Source organism: Pseudorca crassidens, chromosome 9 (assembly GCF_039906515.1).
Source record: "Pseudorca crassidens isolate mPseCra1 chromosome 9, mPseCra1.hap1, whole genome shotgun sequence".
NCBI lineage: Eukaryota > Metazoa > Chordata > Mammalia > Artiodactyla > Delphinidae > Pseudorca > Pseudorca crassidens.
The window spans coordinates 16,161,470-16,187,283 of record NC_090304.1 but is presented as its reverse complement, the minus strand read 5'-3'; the positions used below and the strand labels follow the sequence as shown (position 1 = coordinate 16,187,283).

Here is a 25,814-nt window from a genome sequence, read left to right as displayed (position 1 = left end):
CTATCTATTTCCGTCAATTGTAAGATAAACTATTGACTTTATCCTAGTTCTTTGGGCGACTAAAAAAAAATGCTGCCTTTTATATGTGCATATAAACTGGAAGGCCCAGTCAGATATCCAGACTATTACCATGTGAACAGATCACGCATCTTGGAATCTGGGGGCTCTGGCTGCTCGCAACAAGGCATCCCTGTGAGTGACGGATTTAATTTGTTATCTAAACCCAGAACCCTTTCCATGTCTTCCTAGAAGTTATCTGGTCTGGAAAATGGCAAAAGAAAACTGGAATATAGAAGAGAGAACAAGAGGTACGAACAAGAGGGGGGTTTTGCTGACGTGAAAGCCCAGGTTGAGGAGTTTGCACTATATTTTTAACAAGAATCTGTACACATATCCATGTACGTTACCTCTATCCTTAGTCTTTGAAATGGTGACTCAGGCAAATTGCGTGATGGAAAAGCTGGGAAATAAAAGTCCAAATAAGTTGAAATATCGTGTTGCCCTCAGGGTCTGTAATCTGGGGCTCTTCCAGTCTCTCCACCCTTTGGAGAAAGAAACACAGGAATCCTCTACACCTCCCTTGCCTGTGATTTGACTTCTTAAATATCTCTCAGAGGGTTTCCAATCCCCCCATCTGCCCTGTGAGCTATTTAGTCCCTGCTGCCTTCACCTCTTGCCTGGACATTTGTTCAACTGGCATCTTTGCCCTGACCTCCCCCTCTCAACCCCCTCCATCAATTAGGCTAAATCCCCCATTGCTGGCTCTGACACTGGCTCTTCTTCATAGCACTTATCATGGTCCTAACTGTGGATTTATCACTGAGCTTGTTTAAGTAATGGCTGCCTCCCTCCACTTCATCAGTGTCCTTGAGAGCAGGGACTACACCTGTTTTTGCTCATGATTCTGTCCCCTGCACTTAGGACAAAGCTAGGAAGGGGTTTGAAATGTGTTTTGACCAAGACTTTGTAAACATGTCCATATAAGTTAGCTCTGTCCTTACACCTAGCCTCTATCTCTCCTTATCCATAGCCATGGAAAGTGCTCAATAAATATTTGTGGAATGAATGGATAAATGAATAAACAATCTTTAAACATAAAAAAAGAAGTAAATAATTTTTTACATGTATAAAATCAGTTTTTCTCCTCCCCACAAAACAAATGCTGCAGAAATATTTCAAGACCGTCCATTTGGAAGACATATTGGCCTGTTCAGAGCTCACATGTGGGTGGTGGAGACCCTCACAGACCGTGTGTGTGTGTGTGTGTGTGTGTGTGTGTGTGTGTGGTTGAGAGGCTAAAAGAGTATTCCCTGGGGAGTGTAAAAAAGAGGAAGACAGTGAAGATTCTATCTCTATCTCATTACCTATTAAGATACAAATACATCCAACCAAGAATCCTGGAGGCTTATACTAAGTAGAAACCTACTAAATATTTGTGCAATGAGTGCAGATGTGAGGGAATCGCTCCCCTGGTGCTGATGCTATGCGAGGGTGCAGGAGAAAAGAGTCTCCCTTACAGTCTTTTCTCTCTCCATCTTGCCAAGGTCTTCTCCTGGGTGACCTGTGGGCTCCTGTGAGGAGGTGATGGCCCAGGCAGTGGTCAGTGGGGCTGGTGTTTGGCTCTAGATATATCCCCTCTTTATACCCACTTTGTGCTCAGTCCTCCATAAAGACCTGGTGCTGGCTAAGTGTGGCAAACAGGGTCTCTTATATACTCTTTTTGGGAGTATAAATTTGATCAACTTTTTGTGGGGCAATTTAACAGAATCTGTCAAAAATTTAAAGACACATATCCTTGATGGGGGAAAATTCCCTTCCATGAATCTATTCCATGGTTATACTTGAACTTTTGTGCAGAGATGGATATATAAAGATGTCCATTGCAGTGTAAATTATGCTAGCAAAAAGTCAGAACAATTAAATGTCTAACATTAGGGAAATGGCCTAATACATTGTGGTCCAGCTGTACCGTGGAATATTATAAAGCTGCAAGATGGTTTTCTCCATGTTACACTCTCTTGGTTCTTCCCAACTTAAGAATGTTGCTTCTTAGTGTCTTCTTTTTGAGTTCACCTCCTCCCAAATGTCAATAGTGCTGAGGTTGAGAAACTTTAGGCTAGAACAGTGCCTGGAACAGAGGAAACAGTCACTACATATGTGATGAATGAACAGAGCCTGATATGTAGTAGGTGCTCAATAAATAATTGTTAAATGATTGAAGGAAAGAGAATGAGGTAGATCCATGTGTGCCAATAAGAAAACGAGTTTAAGACACATTGTAAAAAAGCAAAGTTAAAAACAGTATGCATATTACTATCACTTTGGTGTTAAAAAGAGACATAAACAAATGGAAATGCTTGTCTATGCATAGGAAATTCATGTAAAAGAACATAAATAAGTCTCCATAATGGTTATCTCTATGAGTGGGACAGAGTTTGGAGTGGAGAATAAGGGAAAATATTGGCTTTTCATTTCATAGTTTTTGAGCTGTTTACATTTTCTATTATGAGCATATAGTGATTCTAGAACAACCACCACCACCATCAAACCCAGTTTAATTAAAAAAACAAAAACAATACAACAGGACTGCTTGATACACCTTGGTTGCAACAAGACCTAGATGTAAAAAGTGGCATTTGAGGCCTTGCGGAATGAGCCCTCTAGGTCAGTAACAGCTGAATGTGAGTTTTTCATAACCTGAAGCTGTTCAGAGCCTGTGACCCACCCCCAGCTCTGAACTCATCTCTGTAGGTCTTCATATCAACTCTAAGAAGAAGGCCTCTCTGTCACCATTTTTACTTCTAAGGAAGCTGAGGTCCAAATAATTTAGTATCTTGCTGATGGAGAAACATCAGAAAAGCACCTTTGCTTTGACCCAGTGGGTGCTGGTTGGGGAGGAGACATGTATTAGTTAGCTAGTGCTGTGAAACAAAATATCCCCAAACTGTATCTTAAGATAACAAACATTTACTATCTCACAGTTTCTGAAGGTCAGGGTTTCAGGAGTGGCTTAGCAGGTGATTCTGGTTCAGGGTTTCTCAGGAGGCTGCCGTCAAGCTGTGGGTAGGGGCTGCCATCATCTGAAGGCCAGACTGTGGGGGTGGGGGGTGGGGTCTACTTCCAGACTCACTGTACGGTCATGGGAGTCCTCAAGTTCTCAATCGCTCTTAGCCAGAGGTCCCAATTCCTTTCCACATGGGCCATAGGCTTCCTAAATATCATTATGACATATCACCTGGCTTCCCCCAAGGGGATGAGCTGAGAGAGAGAGAGAGAGAGAGAGAGAGAAACCCAAGACAAAAGCCACAGCCTTTCATAGCCTAATCTCAGAAGTGACATGCCATCATTTCTGCCATATTCTACTGGTCACACCACAGTGTGGGAGGGCACCACACAAGGCTGTGATTCCCAAGAAGTGGGATCACTGGGGGACATCTCGGAGGCTGGTGACCACAGGGCAGCTCCTGGCAGAGCCTTATGCTGAAAGTCTGGATTCCATCCTTAGGTGGCCCCTGGGGCAGGAGCCTAAGAGGACCCACCTGGATGAGTCCTCTGGTACAGTGGGAGGCACCATGGAGAGACACCTGGGAGGAAGGAAAGGTGTGGGCCTGGGCCTCCAGAGCCCTTCCCCGACGTGGGCGCCTGCTCCAACCCCAAGAGATCACAGGCAAGTCATTGTACTTCTTGGGTCTCAGCACCCTCCACCCAGAGCCAGTGATGACTCAACTGCCTACCGCCTTCCTTCCTCTCAGGGATGTGGTGATACAAATGCAGGGAGCACGCTGGAGCCAGTGGGCACTGTCAGTGCCATAATCACAGGCATGAGAGAACTGCTCTAGACACAGTCTCATCACGCTGGCCGTGTGACAGGTGCTTGATAAGCACCTGGTAATGGACTAATGGCTCCTTCTGTAAACACATGTATTGAATGCTTACTGCATACCAGGTCCTTTGATAGGGCACAATGCATGCACTATACCAGTGTTTGTCCCCAGCACACTCAATAAGGTTGGTAACCACAGTAGTCCCATTTTGTAGACGGGAAACTGAGGCTGGGAAGGGTAAGCACGTTGCCTGTACACAGGACTTGCACCCAGATCAGCCTGGCTCCGAAGCCTCTGCTCTTGCCTGTGATGCGGCCCTTCCTCCTACCTACTCTCCTCTCATGGGAATCAGGGACTTCTGATAGAAAACATGAGCCTGGGACCTGAAAGGCACTTTATATAGGCCTCCAAGTCCTCTATTCCTCACTAAAGAAGAGGAGAAGGTACAGTCCCCAGACAAGAAGCACCTTCCCTCCTTGAGTGGGGAGGAGAGCCCAGACCCAGAGCCTCCTAAGAGCCAGGCCAGTGGTCTTTCACTTCTGTCTGCAAGCCCAGACCTGATAGCAGATCATGCCTGGGTTCACTTTCAAGGTTGGAACTGATTCCCAGAAGGGCAGCATGCTAGAATGAGCCTGGGCTATGGCGAGAGGCAGACACTTGTTAAAATCCCACTCCTTTGTCCTTGGGCAAGTAGTTAATCTTTCTGAGCCTCAGTTTTCATATCTGTACAATGGGGAAGTCACACTCATTTCTGAGTTCATGGTGAGGATTAAATGAAACATAAACAGTAGAAGTACCTGGCATGTTGTAAGGACCAAATCATATTCATTTCTTTGTTTCCTTTGGTCTTTTTTTAGTCATATTGTAGAAGCTCCAACTCTCCCTGCAATAAAAATGTTCTTTTTTGGGGTTGAAACAGGGGCCCTCAGTCTAGCCTGCTAGGTTTTTTTCTCTGTGGGGTCCTAACATCCCCAAACACCTCTTCCAACTAGTGAAGACCTGTACAGCATTGATGGGAACTTTGTATTCTGTGCCTTGATTAAAGCCAGGCCCGAAGCCCCCAGGAAAATGGGGCCTTGATACAGCTGGCTTAGTTTCAGCCAATTGTCCCTCTGGTGGACCGGGTCAGGGGAGGTTCCTGCAGTATTTCTGGAGTGGAAAAACCCCAGGTTGCAGGCTGGTGCCTGTGACAGCACTGCTGGCCAGCTTAGTCACTGGGGGCAGGCCTGGGAGGTGGTTGGATTCCAGCAACAGAGGTCCCTTGGGGAGTCTCTGCTTCTGTCCTAGCAGAGCTGGGAGAGGGGCCGCGGGAGAGCAGACATTCTAGAGACACCCAGCTAGTCCCCAACGGCATTGGAAAGGGTCCTAAATCCTCTCCTAGCGACTTTGACCTGAGGTTTTAGGGAAAATCAGGGTCCTATACTGCTTGCTCGCTCACAGATGGTTGAGTTAATAGAACCAGAAAAGGATAGTTTCCATTCCTGTGGGAAGGCTGGCTCTGGGCAGAAGGTGGGGGGCGGCCCTCAGTAACTGAAGGGTGGCTGCACCAGGCCTTGAAGGTCCTTTCCAATCCTGAAAATACCAGGATTCGCGATGCAGGGCTTTCCTAGGGTCAAGCAGACAGGCGTGGGCGTTCAGAGACAGACCTGCTGCAGCATTTCTGGGGGAGAAGCGGGGCCGAGAACCAAGACCCAGGGTGGTCGGTGGAAAAAGCACTGGACGGGTAGTCTGAGCTCTGACTGCCCTTGTGACTCAGGGCAAAACACTTCCCTCTCTGAACCTCAGTTTCCCCACTTATAAGATGGGGAGGGCGTGCTCTTTCAGAGAACCCCTCCAGCTCTGAAATCTCTGATTTGTTTCTGGGGTTTTTGCTTCATCCTTGGTAACCTGGAGACCTGCCAAGGCACAAATATTTATAGAAGCCTTGGCATCTTGTCAGGTGAGGTGGGAGAAACAAGTAATTTCAAAGCCAGCCTCTGCCCTCCTGGAGCACTTCAAGGGTGCTCAGATATATACAGGCTCACCCACAGAAGTGGCTACTCAGTACCCAATGGACAGTACCTATCTATGGGGGACCAGAGGAAGAGAGATCAAGGTGGCCTGGGGTGGTCCAGGAAGGCTGCTTGGAGGAGGGAGAATTTGAGCCAGGCCTTGGAAGATGGACAGAATTCACTGGGTTAAAAGAAGGGAGCAGGGTGTCCCATGCAAGGCCTGGTCAAAAGTCAGGGCTCACATATACATACAATTGTGTGGTATGTGCACTGCTCAACTCTTGGAGTCACCAGTCACATGTGGGCCATGTGACTAGCACTGCCTGTGTACAACCTATATGGCCTCACGAAAGTCCCTGGAAAAATTGCTGGAATAGATGTCTTCCAGGGCCACAGGAGTGGGGAAGAGTCTCTGCCCATTTGCCCCTTGGCGTGTGAGGTGGTACTATTCTCCCAGCCTTGGGGATCAGCCCTGCTCATTCACTGAACAAGGCTCCAAGTGTCATGAAAAGAGTATATATAGAATGGATACACAAAAAGGTCCTACTGTATAGCACGGGAAGCTATATTCAGTATCCTGGGGCAAACCATAATGGAAAAGAATATAAAAAGGAATGTATATAAGTGTATAACTGAGTCACTTCGCTGTACAGCAGAAATGAACCCAACACTGTAAATCAACTGTAATTCAATGAAAAAACATATTAAAAAAAAAAAGAGTACAGTCAAAGAGATCAGGTTCAGATATTTCCTCCGCTGCTTCGTGGGATCCTCAGTAAGTGACTACCTCTCCAGGACTCAGTTTCTTCCTTGAAAGCAGGCATCCTAAGAGTCCGTCCTTACTGGGTTGTGGAGGAGATGGAAGCAGATCGTGTACGTGAAGTGTCCAGCCCTGGGCTTGATAAATGGTACACGTTATGGTGACTGACTTGGGGGACAGAGTGAGAGAGGATGGGTGGAGTGGTGTCTGGAAGCTGCTGGGTGCTGGGGAGGGACAGGGTCGGGGTGAGCAGCTCACGCTGAGGCTGGGCATGAGCTATTGCCAGATAGCGATGATTTTGCCAGAAAGTTTTAGATGGTTTCCAGGGCAGCATCAGGGTCTCCCGGGAGAAGGAAAAATGTTTTGTGAAGAACCTTGGAGCCAGGGACCCAGGGGACCAGAATTCTTTTCCTCGCCCACCAGGGACCTTGGGCCACTCCCTGCATCTAGGCCCCTGTCTGTCCCCCACCCCTACTAGGGGAAGGACCCTCACAGTGGCTGGGCCCCTTGGATTCCCTGAGCACTGCCCAACCCAGGCTTCGTTAAGGAGACTGAAGATGCAGGTGCCTGGGAGAGGTGAGCTTCCCAGGGGTATCACGACTCCAGGCAGGCGGCTCCACCAGACTGGGATGTGAACTCACAGCAGCGGGGTCTATAACGGGAGTGTTAGCTTCACCCCACTCACGCCAGCTCTGAAGACACAGGGCTGAGCAACAGGAGGCCCCAGCTCGCCCCAGCCCCACTCAGGTTTGCCCTCCTGACACAGGAGGCTATGGCAGGCAGCACAGAAGCTTCTCGCACGGGCTTGGATTCAGCGCAGGCTCGCCTTCCTCTTTCCTGGCCTGTGCAACGAGAGACTGAGGACACTTTGCCTGGTGGGGGCCACCAGCACACTCAGTCCTTTGAGGCCCATTATAGAAGGGTTTCCAGGCTTGGGGACAGGATAATAATAGTAACTAATCATCTTTTAATAAAGCAGCTTTATTGAGATATAATACAGATCGCAAAATTTACCCTTTAAAAATATACAGGTCAGTGGTTCTAAGTATACCCACAAAGTTGTGCAACTGTCACCATGATGTAGTTACAGAACATTCTCTTCACTCTAAAAATAAATTTATAACAATTTTTAAATGAAAAAAAATTTTTTTTTACATTTTTTGTCTGCATCACACGGCATGCGGGATCTTAGTTTCCCAACCAGGGATCGAACCCAAGCCCCTTGCCGTGGAAGTGTGAGTCTTAGCCGCTGGACCACCAGGGAAGTTCCAGAAATTTGTAACCATTAATAGTCATTCTCCATTCCTGCCTCCCTACTGCCCCTGGCAACCACTAATTTACTTTCTGTCTCTATGAATTTGATTATTCTGGGCATTTCACATAAATGGAATCATACAATGTGTGGTATTTTATGACTGGTATCTTTCACTTGGCATAGTGTTTTTAAGGTTCATCCACGTGGTTGCATGTATCAGTACTTCATTCCTTATTATTGTTGAGCAATACTCCATTGCATGGATATACCACATTTGCTTATCCATTCATCAGTTGAAGAACTGGACTGTTTCCTCTTTTTGGCTATTATAAATAACACTGTTATGAACGTTTGTGTATAAGTCTTTGTATTCACCTATGTTTTAAATTCTCTAGGATATATACCTAGAAATGGAATTGTTGGGTCATATGATGACTCTAAGTAAACTTTTTGAGGAACTACCAAACTGTTTTCCCAAGTGGCTGCACCATTTTACAATCCAATCAGCAATGTATGAGGGCTCTAGTTTGTCCACATCCTCACCAACGCTTGTTATTGTCTGTCTTTTTCATTCCATCCATCCTAGTGAGTATAAGCTGGTATCTCGTGGTTTTGATTTGCATTTCCCTAATGACTAATGATGCTGAGCATTTTTTATGTGTTTATTGGTCATTTTTATATCTTCTTTGGAGAAAAGTCCATTCAAATCATTTGCCCACTTAAAAAATTGGGTTATTTTCCTTTTATGATTGAGTTGTAAAAGTCTTTACATCTTCTAAATACTAGAGTCTTACCAGATGTATGATTTGCAAATATTTTCTCCCATTCGGAAGGTTGTTTTTCACTTTCTTGACAGTGTCCTTTGGTAGCACAGTTTGTAATTTTGATGAAGTCTGATAAAATTTTTTTCTTTTGTTACTTCTGTTTTTGGTGCTGTATATAAGATATTGTTACCTAACCCACGCCCATAAAGATTTATGTCTAAGTTTTCTTCTAAGAGCTTTATAGTTTTACCTCTTAGATTTTGGTCTCTGACCCATTTTAGGTTAATTTTTGCATATATAAATTAGGGGTCCATTTTCACCCTTTTACATGTATATATCCAGCTGTTCTATATCATTTGTTGAAAAGACTATTCTTGTCTCATTGAAAAAAAATCAGTTGACCATAAATGCAAGGGTTTATTGTTGGGGTCTGAATTCTACTTCATTGATCCATATGTCTACCTTTATTCCAGGACCACACTGCCTTGATTACTGCAGCTTTCAGTAAATTTTGAAATTAGGAAGTATGAGTCCTCCATCTTTGTTTTCTTTTTAAAGACTGTTTTGGCTATGTGAGGTTCCTTGCATTCCCAAATGAGTTTTAGGATCAGCTTGTTAATTTCTGCCCAAAAAAGGGGGTGCGATTTTTTTTTTTTTTTTTTTTTTTTTTTGCTGTACGCGGGCCTCTCACTGTTGTGGCCTCTCCCGTTGCGAAGCACAGGCTCTGGACGCGCAGGCTCAGCGGCCATGGCTCACGAGCCCAGCCGCTCCGCGGCATGTGGTGTCTTCCCGGACCAGGGCATGAACCTGTGTCCCCTGCATCGGCAGGCGGACTCTCAACCACTGCGCCACCAGGGAAGCGGGGGTGCGATTTTGATAAGGATTATGTTGAACCTGTAGCTCAGTTTGGGGCTTGTTGCCATCTTAACAATTTGTCTTCCAATCTGTGAACATGAAATGTCTTTTCATTTATTTAGGTCTTTTTACATTTCTTTCAGTGAGGTTTCATAGCTTTCAGTGTACGAGTCTTACACTTCTTTTGTTAAATTTATTCCTAAGTATTTTATTCTTTTGTACTGCAAAAACAGTTGTGAATTTATTTTCTTAATGTCATTTTTGAATTGTTCATTGCTAGAGTGTAGAAATATAATTGATTTTTGTATGTTGATCTTGTAGCCTGCAACCTTGCTGAATTCATTTGTTAGTTTTAATAGTGTGTGTGCATACGCGCACACGCATGTGCATTTTCCTTAGATTTTCTATATGTAAGATTATATCATCTTCAAATAGAGATAGTTTTGCTTCTTCTTCTTTTTTTTAATAATATAGATGTCTTTTATTTCTTTTTCTTACTTAATTGTCCTGGCTAGAACCTCCAGTACAATGTTAACAAGAGATGGTGAGAGCAGACATCCATTTCTTGTTCTTGATCTTAGGCGGAAAGCTTTCAGTCTTCACCATTAAGAATTATGTTTACTGTGGATTTTTCGTAGATGCCCTTTATCAGGTTTAAAAAGTTCCCATCTGCTCCTAGTTTATTGAGTGTTTTTACCATGAAAGCGTTCCACAAGGGAATGACATATTCAAAGTGTTGAAAGAAAAAGACTGGTGAACATGAATTCTATACCCAACTAAACCCTCCTTCATAAATGAAGGAAAAATTAATATATCCCTAGATTGAAAACAAAATGCTTTTTCTGTTTCTATAAGACTATCATGTGGGTTTTGTCCTTTTTTCTATTAATATGGTATATTACACGGATTGATTTTTGGATGTTAACACAAACCTGCATTTCTGGCATAAGTCTCACTTGGTCATGGTGCATAATTCTTTTTATATGTTGCTGGATTGAGTTTGCTAATATTTTGTTTAGGATTTTTCCATCGATATTCATAAGGCATATTGGTTTGTAGTTTTTTTTCTTGTGCTGTGTCTGGTCTTGGTATCATGATAATACTGGACCCTTGGGATGAGTTAAGAAGTATTCCTACTCTTCTGTTTTTTGGGAGAGTTTGTGTTGATTCTTCTTTAAATGTTTAGTATAATTGATCAGTGAAGCCATCTGGGCCTGGGCTTTTTTCTTTGTGGGAAGTTTTTTGATTACTAATTCAATCTCTACTTATTATAGGTCTATTCAGATTTTCTATTTATTTCTGAGCCAATTTTAGTAGTTTGTGTCTTTCTAGGTATTTGTCCTTTTAGTTTAAGTTATCTAGCTTGCTGGCATACAATGTTCACAGTATTCTCTTATAATGTTGTTATCTTTTCAAAGAATCACCTTTTGGTTTTGTTGATTTTCTCCAGTGTTTTGCTATTCTCTGTTTCATTTCTTTCTGCTCTATTTTTTATTATTTATTTCCCCCTTCTGTGTTGGGTTTAGTTTGTTCTTCTTTTTCTAACTTCTTAAGGTGGAAAGTTAGGTTATTTATTTGACATCTTTCTTCTTTTTTAATATGTGTGCTTACAGTGGTAAATTTCCCTCTAAACACTGCTTTAGCTGCATCTCATAAGTTTAGGTATGTTGTGTATTCATTTTTATTTCTCTCAAAGCATTTCTAATTTTCCTTGTGATTTCTTCTTTAATCCATTGATTATTTACAAGTGTGTTGTTTAATTTCCACATATTTGTGGATTTCCCAAATTTTTTTTTTTTTTTTTTTTGCCGTACGCGGGCCTCTCACTGTTGTGGCCTCTCCCGTTGCAGAGCACAGGCTCTGGACGCGCAGGCTCAGCGGCCATGGCTCAAGGGCCCAGCCGCTCCGCGGCATGTGGGATCCTCCCGGACCGGGGCGCGAACCCGTGTCCCCTGCATCGGCAGGCGGACTCTCAACCACTGCGCCACCAGGGAAGCCCTCTTTTGTTATTGATTTCTATTGATTTTCATTGCGTTTAGAGAACATACTTTGTGTGATTTCGATAATTCTAAATTTACTGAGACTTGTTTTATGGCCTAAAGTATGGTTTATGCTGCAAAATGTTCCGTGTGGGCTTGAGAAGAATGTGTGTTCTGTTATTGTTGGGTGGAGGGTTCTGCAGATGTCTGTTAGACCTGGTTGGTTTATCGTGCTGTTCAAGTCTTCTATTCCATTGCTTATCATGTGCCTACTTGTTATATCCATCATTCAAAGCGGGTATCAAAATCTCCAACTATTATTGTTGAATTATGTGTTTCTCCCTTCATTTCTCTCATTTTTTTGCTTCATGTAATTTGGGACTCTGCCGATAGGTACATATATGTGTATAATCATTATGTCTTCATGATGGATTTATCCTTTTAATCATTATAAAATACCCTTCTTTGTCTCCAATAACAATTTTGTCTTAAATTCTATTTTGTCTTATTTTAGTATAGCCACTCCAGCTTTCTTTTAGGTACTCCTTCTATCTTATATCTTCTTCCATCCTTTTACTTTCAATCTATTTATGTCTTTGAATCTAAAGTGTGTCTCTTATAGACAGCATAGAGTTGGATCATGGTTTTTTTTTTATCCTTTTGAGTGTTTAGTTCATTTACATTATTTCAATTACCAATAAGATAGGGTTTACATCAGCCATTTTGCTATTTGTTCTCTATGTGTCTTATGTCTTTTTCTTTCTATATTCCTCCATTACTGCCTTCTTTTGTGTTAAATAAATGTTTTCCGGCATACAATTTTAATTTTCTTCTTGTTTCTTTTACTGTATATCTTAGTTATTTTCTTAGTGGTTGCACTGTGGATTATAATTAACACCTTAACCAATTTTAAAACAATCTAGTTTGGATTAATACCAACTTAATTTCAATAGTATATAAAACTTTGCACCAGTATATCTTCATTACCTTCCCCCTCCTTTCTACTATTATTGTCACATGACTTACATCTTTATACGTAAGATCTTCAATAGTTTTGTAATTATTGCTTTATACAGTGTCCTTTAAATCAGGTGGTCAAAGGTAAGTTATAAATTAAATACAACCTTTATGTTGCTTTTATATTTACCTATGTAGTTGCTGGTGCCCTATATCTTCATGTGGATTTGAGTTATTGGCTAGTGCCCTTCCATTTCAGCCTAAAGTGTTCCCCTTAATTTTTCTTGTAGGGCAGGTCTGTTGGCAATGAATTCTGTTTTGTTTTCAATGTAGGGATGTATTAATTTCTCCTTCATTTATGAAGGAGGGTTTAGCTGGGTATAGAATTCATGTTCAACAGTCTTTTTCTTTCAACACTTTGAATATGTCATTCCCTTGACTTCTGATCTCCATGGTTTTTGATGAGAAGTTAACTGTTAAATCTTATTGAGGACCTTTGTATGTGAGGAGTTACTTTTCTCTTGTTTTTAAGATTCTTCCTTTATCTTTTGACCATTGGACTATGATGCGTCTAGGTGTGGAACTCTTTGAGTATATCTTACTTTGAACTTGTTGAGCTTCTTGAATGTACAGATTAATGTTTTTCATCAAATTTGGGTATCTTTCAACTATTATTTCTTCAAATATTCTTTTTGTCTCTTTCTCTTCTTTCCTCTCGGACACTCATTATGCATATATATTGGCATACTTTATGATGTACCACAGGTCTCAGAGGCTCAGTTCAGTTGTCCTCATTCTTTATTCTTTCTGCTAATCAGACTGGATAATCTCTATTGATCTGTTCTCAAGTTTGCTGATTATTTTGTCGGATCAAATCTACTGTTGGGCCCCTCTCATTTCAGCTATTGTGTTCTCTACTTCAGAATTCCTATTTGGTATATACACAATTTCTATCTCTTTATTGATAGTCTCTATTTGGTGAGACATTGTTCGTATACTGTCTCTTAATTCTTTATAGCTGGCTTCCTTTAGTTCTTTGGCCATATTTATAATAGCTGATTTAAAATCTTTTGTCTAATGCTATGGTCTGAATGCTTGCATCTTTCCAAAATTCATATGTTGAAATCCTAATGCCACTTTGATGGTATTAGGAGATGGAGCTTTTGGAAGGTGCTTAGGTCATGAGGTAGAGCCTTCATGAATGGGATTAGCACTCTCATAAAAGAGGCTTGACAGAACGCCCTAGCCCCTTCTTCCATTTAAAGATACAACAAAAAGTCTGCAACCTGGTAGAGGGCCACACCCAACCATGCTGGCACCCTGATCATGGACTTCCAGCCTCCAGAACTATGAGGAATAAATATGTATTGTTTATAAGCCAGGCAATTTATGGTATTTTGTTATAGCAGTCTGAACAGACTAAGACATCTAATCCAACATCTGGGCTTCCTTAGGGATAGTATTCGTTGACTGCATTTTGTTCCAGTGTATAGGCCATGCTTTCCTGTTTCCTAGTGTCTTATGATTTTTGTTGTTGTTGTTGAAATGTAAACATTTAAAATAATATATGACAACTCTGCAAATCAGATTCTGTCCCCTCACTAGTGTTTGTTATTGTTGCTGTCTGTTTCCTTAGTGACTTCCCTGGATCAGTTCTTTAAAGCCTGTATTCTTTATCATGTGTGGCCCCTGAAGCTTCTGCTTTTTAGCCTACTGGTCAGCTAATAATTGGACAGAGATTTCCTTAAATGCTAGATCCAGTAAGTCTCTCAGCATTTGCCATGGGGCTCTGCAAATGTGTACTGGAGCATGTGTTCAGTGCTCTGGCAGGGAGTTTACAGCTTGGCCTTAGCCTTCACTTCCTTCTTGTGCAGAGGCTCAAAGTCAGCTAAAGGAAAGAGGTTAGGGCCTCTTAGATCTTCCCTGGGTGAGCTAACAGCCCTATGCATGTGTGTGGATTTCTAGATTCCCAGGGATACATTGGCACTTTTCACAGCCCTCTATGGACACGCCATTCCTGTTTTAACTTTTAAGCTTCTGCTCTGAGTGGGACTGGGGGAAGGGGAAAAAGGGGGGAGGGAAAAGGAACTACGTTTGATAAACACTTACTGTGTGCCAGGCTCAGCTTTCATTATAAACCTCTTTACCTGATTTTTATAAGGATTCAGTTGGTTCTTTATTGGAACATTTACTTTACAGATAAAAAACTAGGATTCAGAAAAGGTGAAGAAATGTGCTTAAGGGCACATAGCTGGTTAAAGGGTGAAGTCTTTTTCTGCTTCCAAAGCCCATGTCTCTCTACCAGTGTTTCTCAATCATGAGATGATTTGAGGTAACGTACAGACAAGCATTCAACCACTGTAATTGCATGTTTGTGTGTATGTATAATTTGTACACCCAACCCATGTCTTTGTGCTTAGGACGAGGCATAAATCAATATCGAACTTTTAAAAGTTAGTCATTCTAAAAACAATTATTAAGTAAGATATGGTTCATGTGGTATGTTGTCAGGGCAAAAGCTGGGAATGATGGAAATTGGCATGACACCACATACTACCCATAAGCCCTCCACTCTGACATTGGGAATTACATTGGGGAGGGCAAGAAGGGTCGTCAGAATAGCACTGTCCGATAGAATTCTCTGTGATAATGGAAATGTTCTACTATCTGTGCTGTCCATTATGGCAGCCACCAACCACATCAAGCACTTGAAATGTGGCTAGTGAGACTGAGAAATTAAAATTGTTAAATTTATTGCATTTAAAAAATATTTTTGCAGTGTATTTTTTGATTAATTGTATTAATTTTAATTATTTTAATTTGAATTTAAACAGCCATGCATGGTTAGTTGCTACTGCACTGGCCAGTTCAGCCACAGACCAAATTCATCACAGCTGCTCTAAAAGTCATCCTCAATTGAACGGAGAGTGTGGCTCAAGGGGGTCTTGCCCCGGGCGGGGGGATGGGGCAGCGGACACACGGCTTCTACCTCGAACTCCTGGATTGTGTGGTTGTGCAGCCTTGCCTGAAGCACTTAGCCTTCCTGTGCCTCAGTTTCCTCATCTGTAAAAATTGGAATAATAATGCCTGCTCCACATATCTCATAGGCTTGTGATGAGGGTCATGTGGAATAATACAGGGAAGAATGTTTCATACTCTGTAAAGTAGTAGAGAAATGAAAGAATTTGTTTAAAGAGTATTTTCAGAACGGATGAGTCCATTGGGACAAGTGTGTTCAGGCTGGGCCAGGGTGTGGAGATGTGGTATGAGTGAATTTGAGGCAGTGGAATGTGACATAGCCTTGACTTAGGCTGTTCCTGCCACACAGCCTGGGGCTGAACTTGGATGTGGGCTGTTCCAGACTAAATGCACCAGATGATCAGTGAAGGCCTCAGGGAACCGATTCTGATCTGAGGCTGGATCCACACACACAGTCCTGATCTCCCCCTCAGATTTACTCCTTCCATGGTTTCCTGGCTTCAGTAAACGGCAAGTCTATCTTGCCATGAGGCCCTGCATCATCCTTGATGCCTTTCTTCCCCTCCCGCCCCATGTCTGATCAAGCAGCAAATCCCGTGACCTTGACTTCTACCCAGCATCCAACCACTTCTCACCATCCTCACACCCTTAGCCACGTATGACCACCTCACCCTAGGGTTACTGCAGTGTCCTCCTATCTGGTCCCACCCTTGACCCTCTACAGCAGCGTTTTCCCCACATGATAGAGGGATCCTTTCATATGCTAAATCAGATCAAGTCTTGCTTAAAACCCTGCAAAGGCTTCCTGCCACACTGTGGGGAAGTCAAGCTTCTTCCAGTGGCCTACAGAGCCCACCTGTTCCATCTCTGACCTCATCCCCAAATACTCCACTCCAGCCATCCAGCCTCTTGCTGGTCCTTGGACACACTAAGCCCCAGGGCCTTTGCACTCACTGTTCCCTCTGCCTGGAATGCTCTACTGGATATCCTCACGGCTCCCCCTTCACTGCCTCCAAGTCTCTGCTCAAATGTCACATTATCAGAGGGGTTTTCCGTGGTATACCTGGCATAAAGCAGTCGTCTCCCACCTTGCGCACCCACCTGCCCGTGACAGTGCTTGGTGAATAACTGGTGCTCAGTCATACTTGTTGGACGAATGACATTCTGGGCAGAAGGGGTCACTGGCAGCTCTGCAGCACAGCAGCGTCAGGAGACTTGCTGTGTGACTTGGACAAGCTGCTTGTCTTCTTTGGACTTCAGATGCCTCAACTGCACAATGAGGCCTAAATAAGGGACTCGACAATCTTGAAGATTCTTCTTACTTTCAAAGAGCCCATGATCCTAAGCTCCTTAGGCTCCCCCAACTCTACCTGCAAGCTTGTCCTATGGCTTGGCGAGCTGGCCCTCCAGAGGAGCGTTAGATCTTGGGCTCACCAAGGGACCACTTAGGAAGGAGGATGGAGTCTAAGCTGGGGCCACTGGGGCAGGGACGGAAAGGGCAAGGGGACAACTTTTGCGGAACGCGGGCCTCTTGGAAGTGGTTCCATTGGCTTGGATTCATTTCAGACACTCAAACCAGGGTCCCTGGGGCCTTGTTTCTGTTTCTGTTCTTTTTATGTACGAAGGGGCCCCTCCCGGTCTTTCTTGCTCGGTGGCGGGCGCGGTGGCCTCGCTCCTCCTGGGCTAGCAAAGTCTAGCCCCGCCACTTTGTTTTCTTGCTCCCCAAGCAGTATTTCCTTAGGATTCTTGGGCTCCATGAATCAGGGGAGGCCTGACCCGACAATTTCTTCCTCCCCTTCGCCAGGAAGCTCTTCTCCCCACCTCCCCTCGGACCCCAAATTGCACAGCCCCCCTCCTCCTCCTGTTTCTCAAGGACACAGGCGTTGGGGAGCCAAGGCCCCCTCCTTCCATCCCTTCCCTCCTCGTCTCCAAGCCCCAGAAGGGGCTGCCTGATGCTTAGCTATTTTTATCCCAGGAGCTTTCTCAAGGAGAAAGCACCGTGGTCCCCGAGCCAAAGCACGTGGCTGTGTCCCTATGGAAAACCTCCCCTCATGGGGAAAGAATCCAGGGGATTTTTTTGGGTCCTGGCTGGAAGCCTCTGATTTTTGTTTGTCCCTTGCTCATTTATCAAGGTTTCAGTTTGTTGGTGTGTTGTTTTCTTATAGGAATAAAGGCAACACCACATCGTGAATCAGGTCTGGATATCGACCCTTGTGCAACTGTGATCAGCCTGGGGTTTGGGATTTTCAAAAAAGTGCTTATCTCATTTGTGTCAATAGCAGAACGGAAATAGTGTGGTGTAATGGAAAACTGGCTGGCCTAGAGGCGGGGGTGTGGGTGTAGGGGCAGAACTAATATGTATTGAACACCCACTAGCTCCAGACTCCATTCGTTATGCTTACAGGGTCTCTAGGAAAAAGGGATAATTAGTGTCCAAGTTTGGGGAAACTGTGACTCAGAGAGGTTAGGTAACTTGCTCAAGGTCTTCCTGGAACACATGAAAGAGCAGGGATTCACACCCAGGATTTGGGAAGCACCTGACCATTCAGCTTCCCTCCACCTGGATTTAAGTCTCAGCCCTGCCACGTGGTAGCTGTGTGACTTGAGGCAAGTGGCTTCACCTCTCTGGGCCTCATGTCTTCACTTGTAAAGTTAGGGTTGTAATACTGGCTTTATGGGCATTGGAGAGGGTGCAGTGAGATGCTGTGTGTAAAGGGCTTGGGCAGAGACGAGAATAAATGCTACCTTGTCACCCCAGCCCCCCTCCCTGTCGCCATCATTCCTTCTGTGGAGGCTCCCGGGTCATGTCAGTTCCTGAAGAGCCAGGTGTCTGTCTGCCTCCCCCAGGCACGTCTATGGCGGTTCCTGCACCTTGTTTTCCTTATCCTTGGAGTTTCCCTCTTCTGTGGCCTTAGAGCTTCTGAGGTCTGGAGGGTGGCGATCTTTGAAGATGCCTTTTCTTCCTGAGAGGAAAAGCATCTGGAACAGAAACAAAAGGAGGCATCGGGCCGAGGTTCCACGTGTTCGAATCTCAACTTTCCAACGTGTTAGTTCATGTCCTCCGAGAAGCAGACGCCAAAATGGGATTCAAAACGCAATGTATTAATTGGAGGAAACACCTGTGAAGGATCAACGGGAGGGAACAGGAGTGGGTGGGAGAGCCCTGAGGCTGTGGTCCTGGTAGAGAAGAAAGGAGGAAGGGGGCCCGAGGCAGGAAGAGTCTTAGATCGCAACACGGTTCCCAAAAAAGCTCAGCCCCGTGATGGGGAGTCCTGGAGCTAAAGTAGGCTGAGGGGGGAAGCCCGCACCTCCTAGGACCAGGCCTGTGCCAGTCCCCCTGCCACGGCCCATCACAGGCTGGGCGCAGCCTGCAGGGAACGGGAAGCCTGCCTCAGTGAGGATGCGATGGTGGGCCCGGCGGGACAGAGCTGGGCTGTGGTCCACTCGGCTCCCTCAGCGGGAGATCCAAGTGGTTCACTTTTACCACATTTGCTCACTCAGTAGGCAGACTTGGGAAACATACTCATGCTCTCCGAAGCTCAGATTCACCATCTGTAAAATGCGGATGATAATAATAGCTTAAAACAACACTGATTTATTCTCTCTCACAATTCTGTGGGTCAGTGGGGCTCAGTCGGGGGGCTGGAATGTGCAAGGTGGCATCTCACCCTCCAGGTGCTCCCTCCACAAGGCTCGTCATCACTCCACAGCCCGGCCTGAGCTTCTGTGCAGCATGGCGGCTGGCTTCAAAGGGCAAGCGGTCCAAGAGGACAAGCCCCAGGGGCCAAGCATTTGTCAAGCCTCTGTTTGCATCATGTGGGCTAATGTCTCATTGGCTGACTCGTGACGCATGGCCACGCCCAGAGTCGGCACGGTGGGGGAGGGGCACTACACAAGGGCATTCATTGTGGTCACCAGTGTTACAGGCTGTCACAGGGCTACGGGGGTGGGGGTGGGGTGTGTGTGACAGGATGATGTTGCTAAGTGCTCAGCACAGTGTCTGGTCCGCCTCTATATATGTGCCCAGGACACAGTGACTGACGGGATGGAACCTCCCTCTGAAAGGCTCTGGGGTGAAGGTGTCCGCTCTGACTCTGAGGAGAACTTAGCAGAGTGGGCTGATTGGAGAGGGGACACTTGGGTCTTGTCCCTGCCCAAGGATTCCCAGGAAGAAGGGAAGTGCTGGAGCCCAACTTTGTAGATTCTGGGTTTGGGGGAAGACGCAGGTCAACAGAAGCCCAGTAGGTCAGAGCAGGCCTCCCGGGGGACGAGGAGAAGACTTCCTGCCAAGAAGATTCGCAGTGGGAAGGAACTCACAACTGTGGAGTAACTGGGAGAAAATGTCCTGTGGAAACTCTCAACCCATCATCTCTAGGTCTCCCGGGGGAGAGTGAGAGGAGTCAGCTCCTTCCAGAACATTCCGTGTAATGACTTCAGTCTTGGGAGACTGGCGGGCGCACAGTAGGCCTCAATAAACATGGACTGAAAGAATGAAAGTTGAGATGATCAGGGGAGGAATGGTGTGGTGGACGGCTGGGCAGAACTTGGCAGGGAGAGGCTCAAATTTATATTCATTATTTCACATAATGCTATCCATCCCTCTTCCCTCACCTCTCTTCACAGATGAGGAATTGCTGTCCAGAGATGCTTAATAACTTACTTACAGCCACACAGTTTCTAAGTGGCTGAGCTGGGATTCGAACTTGTGACTTGACACCCAGACTCTTGACAACCACTCCATATAGGTCACACCACACCGCACCATACCTCACTCAGAGAAAGGGACATTTCAGGGGATCACAGCAACCAACAAGGTCCAGACAACAAGCGGATGAGTTCAGAGCCTGCCAAAGCCAGACAGCACCTTCCCCCCGGGGAGCAAGGCCACCCAGTCACCCCATGGTTGCCATCTCCTGCCTGCTCTCCCCCAGCACCCCCAGGGCCGAGGACACTCAGTCTCCCTCCCAGGACCAGGGCTCCTGTTTGGGGCCCCTTGGCTTTGAAGTGTGGGTGACAGGAGTAGATAGTGTCCATGGATAATGTAACAAAACCCTTTTCTTTGTGCCCTGAGCAGTATCCTGGATCTTGGGCAGAGGGAGAGGGGGGTGGCTGGAACAAACTCCTCTTTGACAGCTGAAGCAGAAAGACGCTGGGGAAAAGCAAACAGAAAGCGCCCAGAAAAGACTGACTTAACTGAGCCACAGCTCTGGTAAGGAGAACAGCTTATTCATATTTGAAGAGGTATTGAATGCTGGCAGCATACTAAGTACTGGAAGGAAGGGAGATGCTGCCATCGAAATAGATCAAGGCAAAGTAATGAGATGGAGAAGCCAGAGGAAAAGGCATTGGCAGGTGGGGTAGCGGGGGCAGGAGGCTGGGGAGGGAACGAATGGGAGGGTGAAGGGGGCAGTGGGCCGTAATCGTGCTTTCCCTCACAGACCTACTTTGTTTGCCTTAGAATATGATTCTTCATCTTTGGGGGATTCTGATGAAAGCCTGGTCCTCATCATTCCTATAACACCAAATGTACTTGCAGAGAAAATTCGGAGTGGGATGAGAGGTCCCGAGGCCCATCCCCAGCCCCTCTAAGACAGCGTTGTTGTTGTTGTTGTTCTCGGCCACGGCACACACGCGGGGGTCTTAGTTCCCAGACCAGGGATCGAACCCGTGCCCTCTTCAGTGGAAGCATGGAGTCTTAACCACTGGACCGCCAGGGAAGTCCCAGACAGTGGGTTCTTTTCTTTTTTTTCTTCAATATACCAAACTCGATTGTATTTCTATACATTTGCAATGAACAATCTGAAAATGAAATTAAGAAAACAATTCCACTCACAATAGCATCCAAAAGAATAAAATACATAAGAACAAAGTCAACAAGAGAAATGCAAAATGTATCTCTGAAAGCTATACAACATTGCTGCAGTAAACTAAAGATCTCAGTAAGTGGAGAAACATCACGTATTCACGGGTAGACAACGGGCTCTTAACGAGTGGCATTCATCCCCATGGTCCACCCCAGAGTCTCTGGGTCAGCGAGGCAGAGGTGGAACTTGGCACTGGTTTGGGGAAAAGCTTCCCAGGGGACTCCGACGTGGACCCTGGTTGAGAATATTGTCCTGGGGCTGCAGGAATCCCAGATGAAGACCTCAGGCTTTCAGGGAGCAAAAGTGTTCTAGTCTAGCATTGAGAACAAGTGAATCCAAGCCAGGAGCAGACCTCACACAGCCTCCCCGGTGTCCTGACTGGTTTGGGAACCTCCAGTCAGCCCCACAAGGCAGTTAGTCACCCAGATACGAGCTCAAGAAGATCTGTACTGTCTTCCCATGTGCTCAGAATAAAAGCCTAAATCCTCATCAAGGTTCACCAAACCTTGTGAGATCCTTTCCTCAAAGTCAGCAAATACAAGTTCTCACATCAGGGCCTCTGCACTTGCTGTTCCCTTTGCCTGGAGCTATTCCCCCAGAGATCCATGCAGACTCTCTTTCGGTTCCTGAGGGTCTTTGCCTAACTACCCTGTCCAAAGAGCATTCCTTCTTGCTCTTAATCCCCTGCCCAACTTGCATTTTCCTTATAGCACTTATCCAACTCTGTTGGTTTATATACGTTGTTCATTTTCTGTCACCTGTTTTAGAAGGTAAATTACAAGAGGTCTGCCCCTTTTTGTTGCCTTCTGTGACACCAGTGCCTAGGACGGTGTCTAGCACATGGCAGTGGCTCATTAAGTGTTTGTTGAATGAATGGTGATAATTCTTTACCCTCTGTTATCCCACAGGACACAGATGTCACTTTCAAATTCGGTTAAAAACTCCCTGGAAACACAGAGCTGCTTTTTAGAGCCGTCTTCCCATGGAATCAGCAAATAAGTAAACAAAAAGCAGCTCCTTGACACCTACTGTATGCTCAGCCCCCATAGGCTAAAGGGAGGTACAAACAAAGAGTTAGTCTCTCTCTTCAAGGTCTTTACAATCCAGCTGGGGATGAGTGCTCCGGTCGTAGAATGCCTAAGCAGACAACTGCTCAGAACCTTGAAGGATAGTCGTTGGAGCTCTGAGGGGCTGGAGTGGTCAGAGAGGCTTTCTGGAAGAGGGAACACCTGCAGTGCCCTTTGAAGAATAGGGCCTGCTGGGTAACTGGTTGGAAGAAGAATGTTCCCCAGAGGGCAACCAAGTGGCAACCTTCTTCAGGTCCTGATGGAGGAAGGTGGGTTGAGCGGGTCACAGCCACCATATCCTGACATTATGGCATTCCTGCTCCTCAGGCTGTCCACTCCAGGTCACCTCATACAACCTGGAGACCAGGCCAGACCTAATGGAATCGTTAGGGTACTATTGCTGTGGCCCAGGAATCCAGGAAGAGAACACATGGGATTCAGACACACCTGGAGTCAGGCCAATGCCAGCAGCGTGAACTTGCACAAGGCTGAGGAAAACTTGCTGGGCCTCATTTTCCCCATCTATAAAATGGAACCAAGGACACTTTCCTCATTCGATTGTTGGGATGCCCAGTATGTGAAACTCTGGATCCATGTCCTCAAAGAGAGCCCATCACTATGGACTCTCAGGTTCTGGCCACAAGTGTGCATGGGCCAGGGTTTTCTCAGGTCACCTCCTCTCTGGGCCTCAGTTTCACTGCTGTCTATCTCTGAGATGGGTCAGGGAACCCTTTGCAGTTTCCTCCCCTCTTGTCTTCACCTCTGTGCTTGCCAGGCTCCTCTTTCCCAAGTGAATTTGCATGTGGCCAGGTGGCTATTTCAAAGTCCAGGGAACTGAAATCAAGGGAGCAAGGGTGATACAAACCAGGGTGGGAGTGAGGGAGGGCAGGTGCTCAGGGCAGCTGGGTCCGCGTCCTTGGGGGAGGAACTAGGTCTTTTCCCCACCTCCCACTGCCTACCTCCATGCTTTCCCCACCAGGAAAGAGGACTCAAGGGCCTTCTAAATGAGGCCAAGCCGGACACTGGACTTGGAATCTTGCTCTGCTTTAGCCCGAAAGAGCTGGGGAGGAGTGGGGAGTGGAGCGAGGGAACAACAGCGTTCAGCACATCTGGATTCTAATCCTACCCCTGAGGTTTTCTAGTTGTGCGACATTGGCGAAAGCACCCAGCTTCTTTGAGCCTGGGGTCCTATCTGAAAAACAGATCCTAGGAGACCCTAAGAGCGCAGGGGTCGTGCTGAGTTAGGTTGGGATTGTATTGCCGGGCTCGTCCGGGCCCCGCAGTCGGCGCGAGCTCGGTCCCAGCCTTCCGTGAGCGCGCGCCACGCGGCCGGGGTGCTGGCTGCTCTCGGAGGGGGTCGGGGCCTTCGCCCACCTTTCCTCCCGTCCGCGCTTTCTCTGCGTCTGCAGAGGCCCCTGCCCTGAGTTTTCCGCGCCAGGAAGGAAAATAGGGGTTTAGCGACCCCTCTTGGCGAATGCATGTTACAGCTGTTGTGGTCGCAGGCGTCCCACAGGCAGATGATGGGAAACGCGGGAGGTTGGGGGAAATGAGGGTTTTCCCTCTGGGCAAGTCTTCATTCCACCGTCAGCAGTCACCTGGCGACTGCAGTGATTGGTTCCTTCATTCCCGTCCTCAGTCACTCATCGAATTGCTACCAATAGTTGTCAACAAACACTGACCGAGAACCACCTCTGTGCCTTGGAACCTAAGAAGCTACTGCCCAGAATGGACCCATTGCATTATGGTATACATTCGTTCGTTCATTCGTTCGTTCCTTCCTTCATTAATTTACCCACTCGCTCACTCATTCATAAATGTGGTTGAGTTCCCCTATGGGCCAAGCACCATTCTTTACATTTGAGAAACAGTAAGCAAACAAGCAAAGACGCTTGCTCTCATGAGCTTTAAGTTTTAGAAGGGGGCACTGAAGATAGTGCACATAATAAACAAGTATCGAGTACATGTGAAGGAGAAAAGTGCTATAAAACATGAAAAGTGGAATGGGGGGCACTGCAGTGTGGCAGGGGTGGAAGCAGGTTGCAGAATGAGGTAGGTGGTCATAATAGGCCTCCGAGAGAAGGTGATATTTATGCAAAGAGTTGTAGGAGGTGAGAAAGTGAGCCGAGCAGGTATCTGGGGGCGGAGCAGTCCAGGCATTGGAACCCAGCTAGAGCAAAGGCTTTGAGGCACTGCTGTGCTTTATACTGTAGGCATGAGCAAAGAACCTGGGGATATAGGTTGGGGCCCCTAAACCTGCCTAAGGAGTCAGGGAGGAAGTTTCCTTGGAGGAGGTGACATGCAGGCATACACCTGAAGGAGAAGCAGGAGTCTGCCAAGTGGGTAGCTTTGTGAAAGTGCTCTCTGAGTGGAGGCAACAGCACATGCAAAGGCCTGGAGGAATGAGAGATGATGGTGTGCTGGGAGCGATACAGGAGGTTCAGTGTTTTGGGGCTGTTGGTGGTGGGGGAAGAGAGGTGCAAAGAATGAGACTAGGCAGAAATTTGTGATTGATTATTCTAGAGGTCTGGTATGCCACACGAAAGAATTTGGATTCAGAGGTTGCAAATTGATGGCCGAGGGCTGAAATCAACTGGTAAAACCATTTTGCTTGGCAGTGCTTGCCTTTTTTTTTTTTTTTTTAAACTTGAAGGCATAGAGGAGGGATATGCAGGCTTCTGTTAGTCAACAGTCTCCCCAGTCCTCCCCTTTGCCTTAAGCCAGCTTTGCACATTTGTTACCATTGTGTCCTTGAAGGCATTTGGGTTTATAACCCCTGTAAGATGAAGGGGAGCCACTGAAGGATCTTGAGCAAAGATCAGACTTTTCCATTGGAAAATGTATTCTGGGACTCCTTGAAATCGGGGAACTTTTCCTTTATTTTGATAGTCTCACGGTCTAACACAGGGCTGGGTACATGATAGGTGCCCAGTGAATTGTTTTTTTGAGTGGGGAATGAACAAATAAATGACAGAAGAGGTGGGTCGTCAGTGCAGGCCAGGCTGTGGAATACGTGAGGTCCTAACGCTCTCGGTAAAGTGCCTGCCCACTGCTCATGCGTCCTCTCAGTGTGGAGTCCACGAGGACAGCGTCTGTCCAAGAGGAATCCAGAATCACCTGCCATGTTTGTTTTAAAATGCAGACTCCTGAGCCCAATTATAGACCTACTGGATCGAAATCCCTTAGTGGAGCCCAGGTACCTGCATTTTAAACAAGAACCCACTGAAGTTGGAGGACAGGCACAAGACAGGGTATTTTTGAACCACAAGCTGCTTTTGGCCTTGCTTCTGTTTGTCGACCCTCAGGGAAGGCAGACCAGGAAGCTCATTCACTTAGGCCATTCCCATCGCCCTTTGTGAGGTAGTTTTCATGACCTCCCCCTTTAACAAAGAGAAACTGAAGACCCTGAAAGGCTGAGTGGGTTTGCCAACGACACACAGTCAGGTAGGGCTAGGGCGATTGGGACCAGCCCTCCTGGCAATCACTCCAGTGCTTCCTCGTCAAGCTGCCCTTCCTGCCTGA

The 25,814-nt window shown here is 46.0% G+C and overlaps 1 protein-coding gene across 10 annotated transcripts in view; it reads left to right on the top strand.

Annotated features, from left to right (window-relative positions):
- LOC137230270 (alpha-ketoglutarate-dependent dioxygenase alkB homolog 3) overlaps nt 1-25,814 on the top strand; it is a 180,903-nt gene that overhangs the window by 115,100 nt on the left and 39,989 nt on the right. The gene's annotated exons all lie outside the window — the stretch shown is intronic.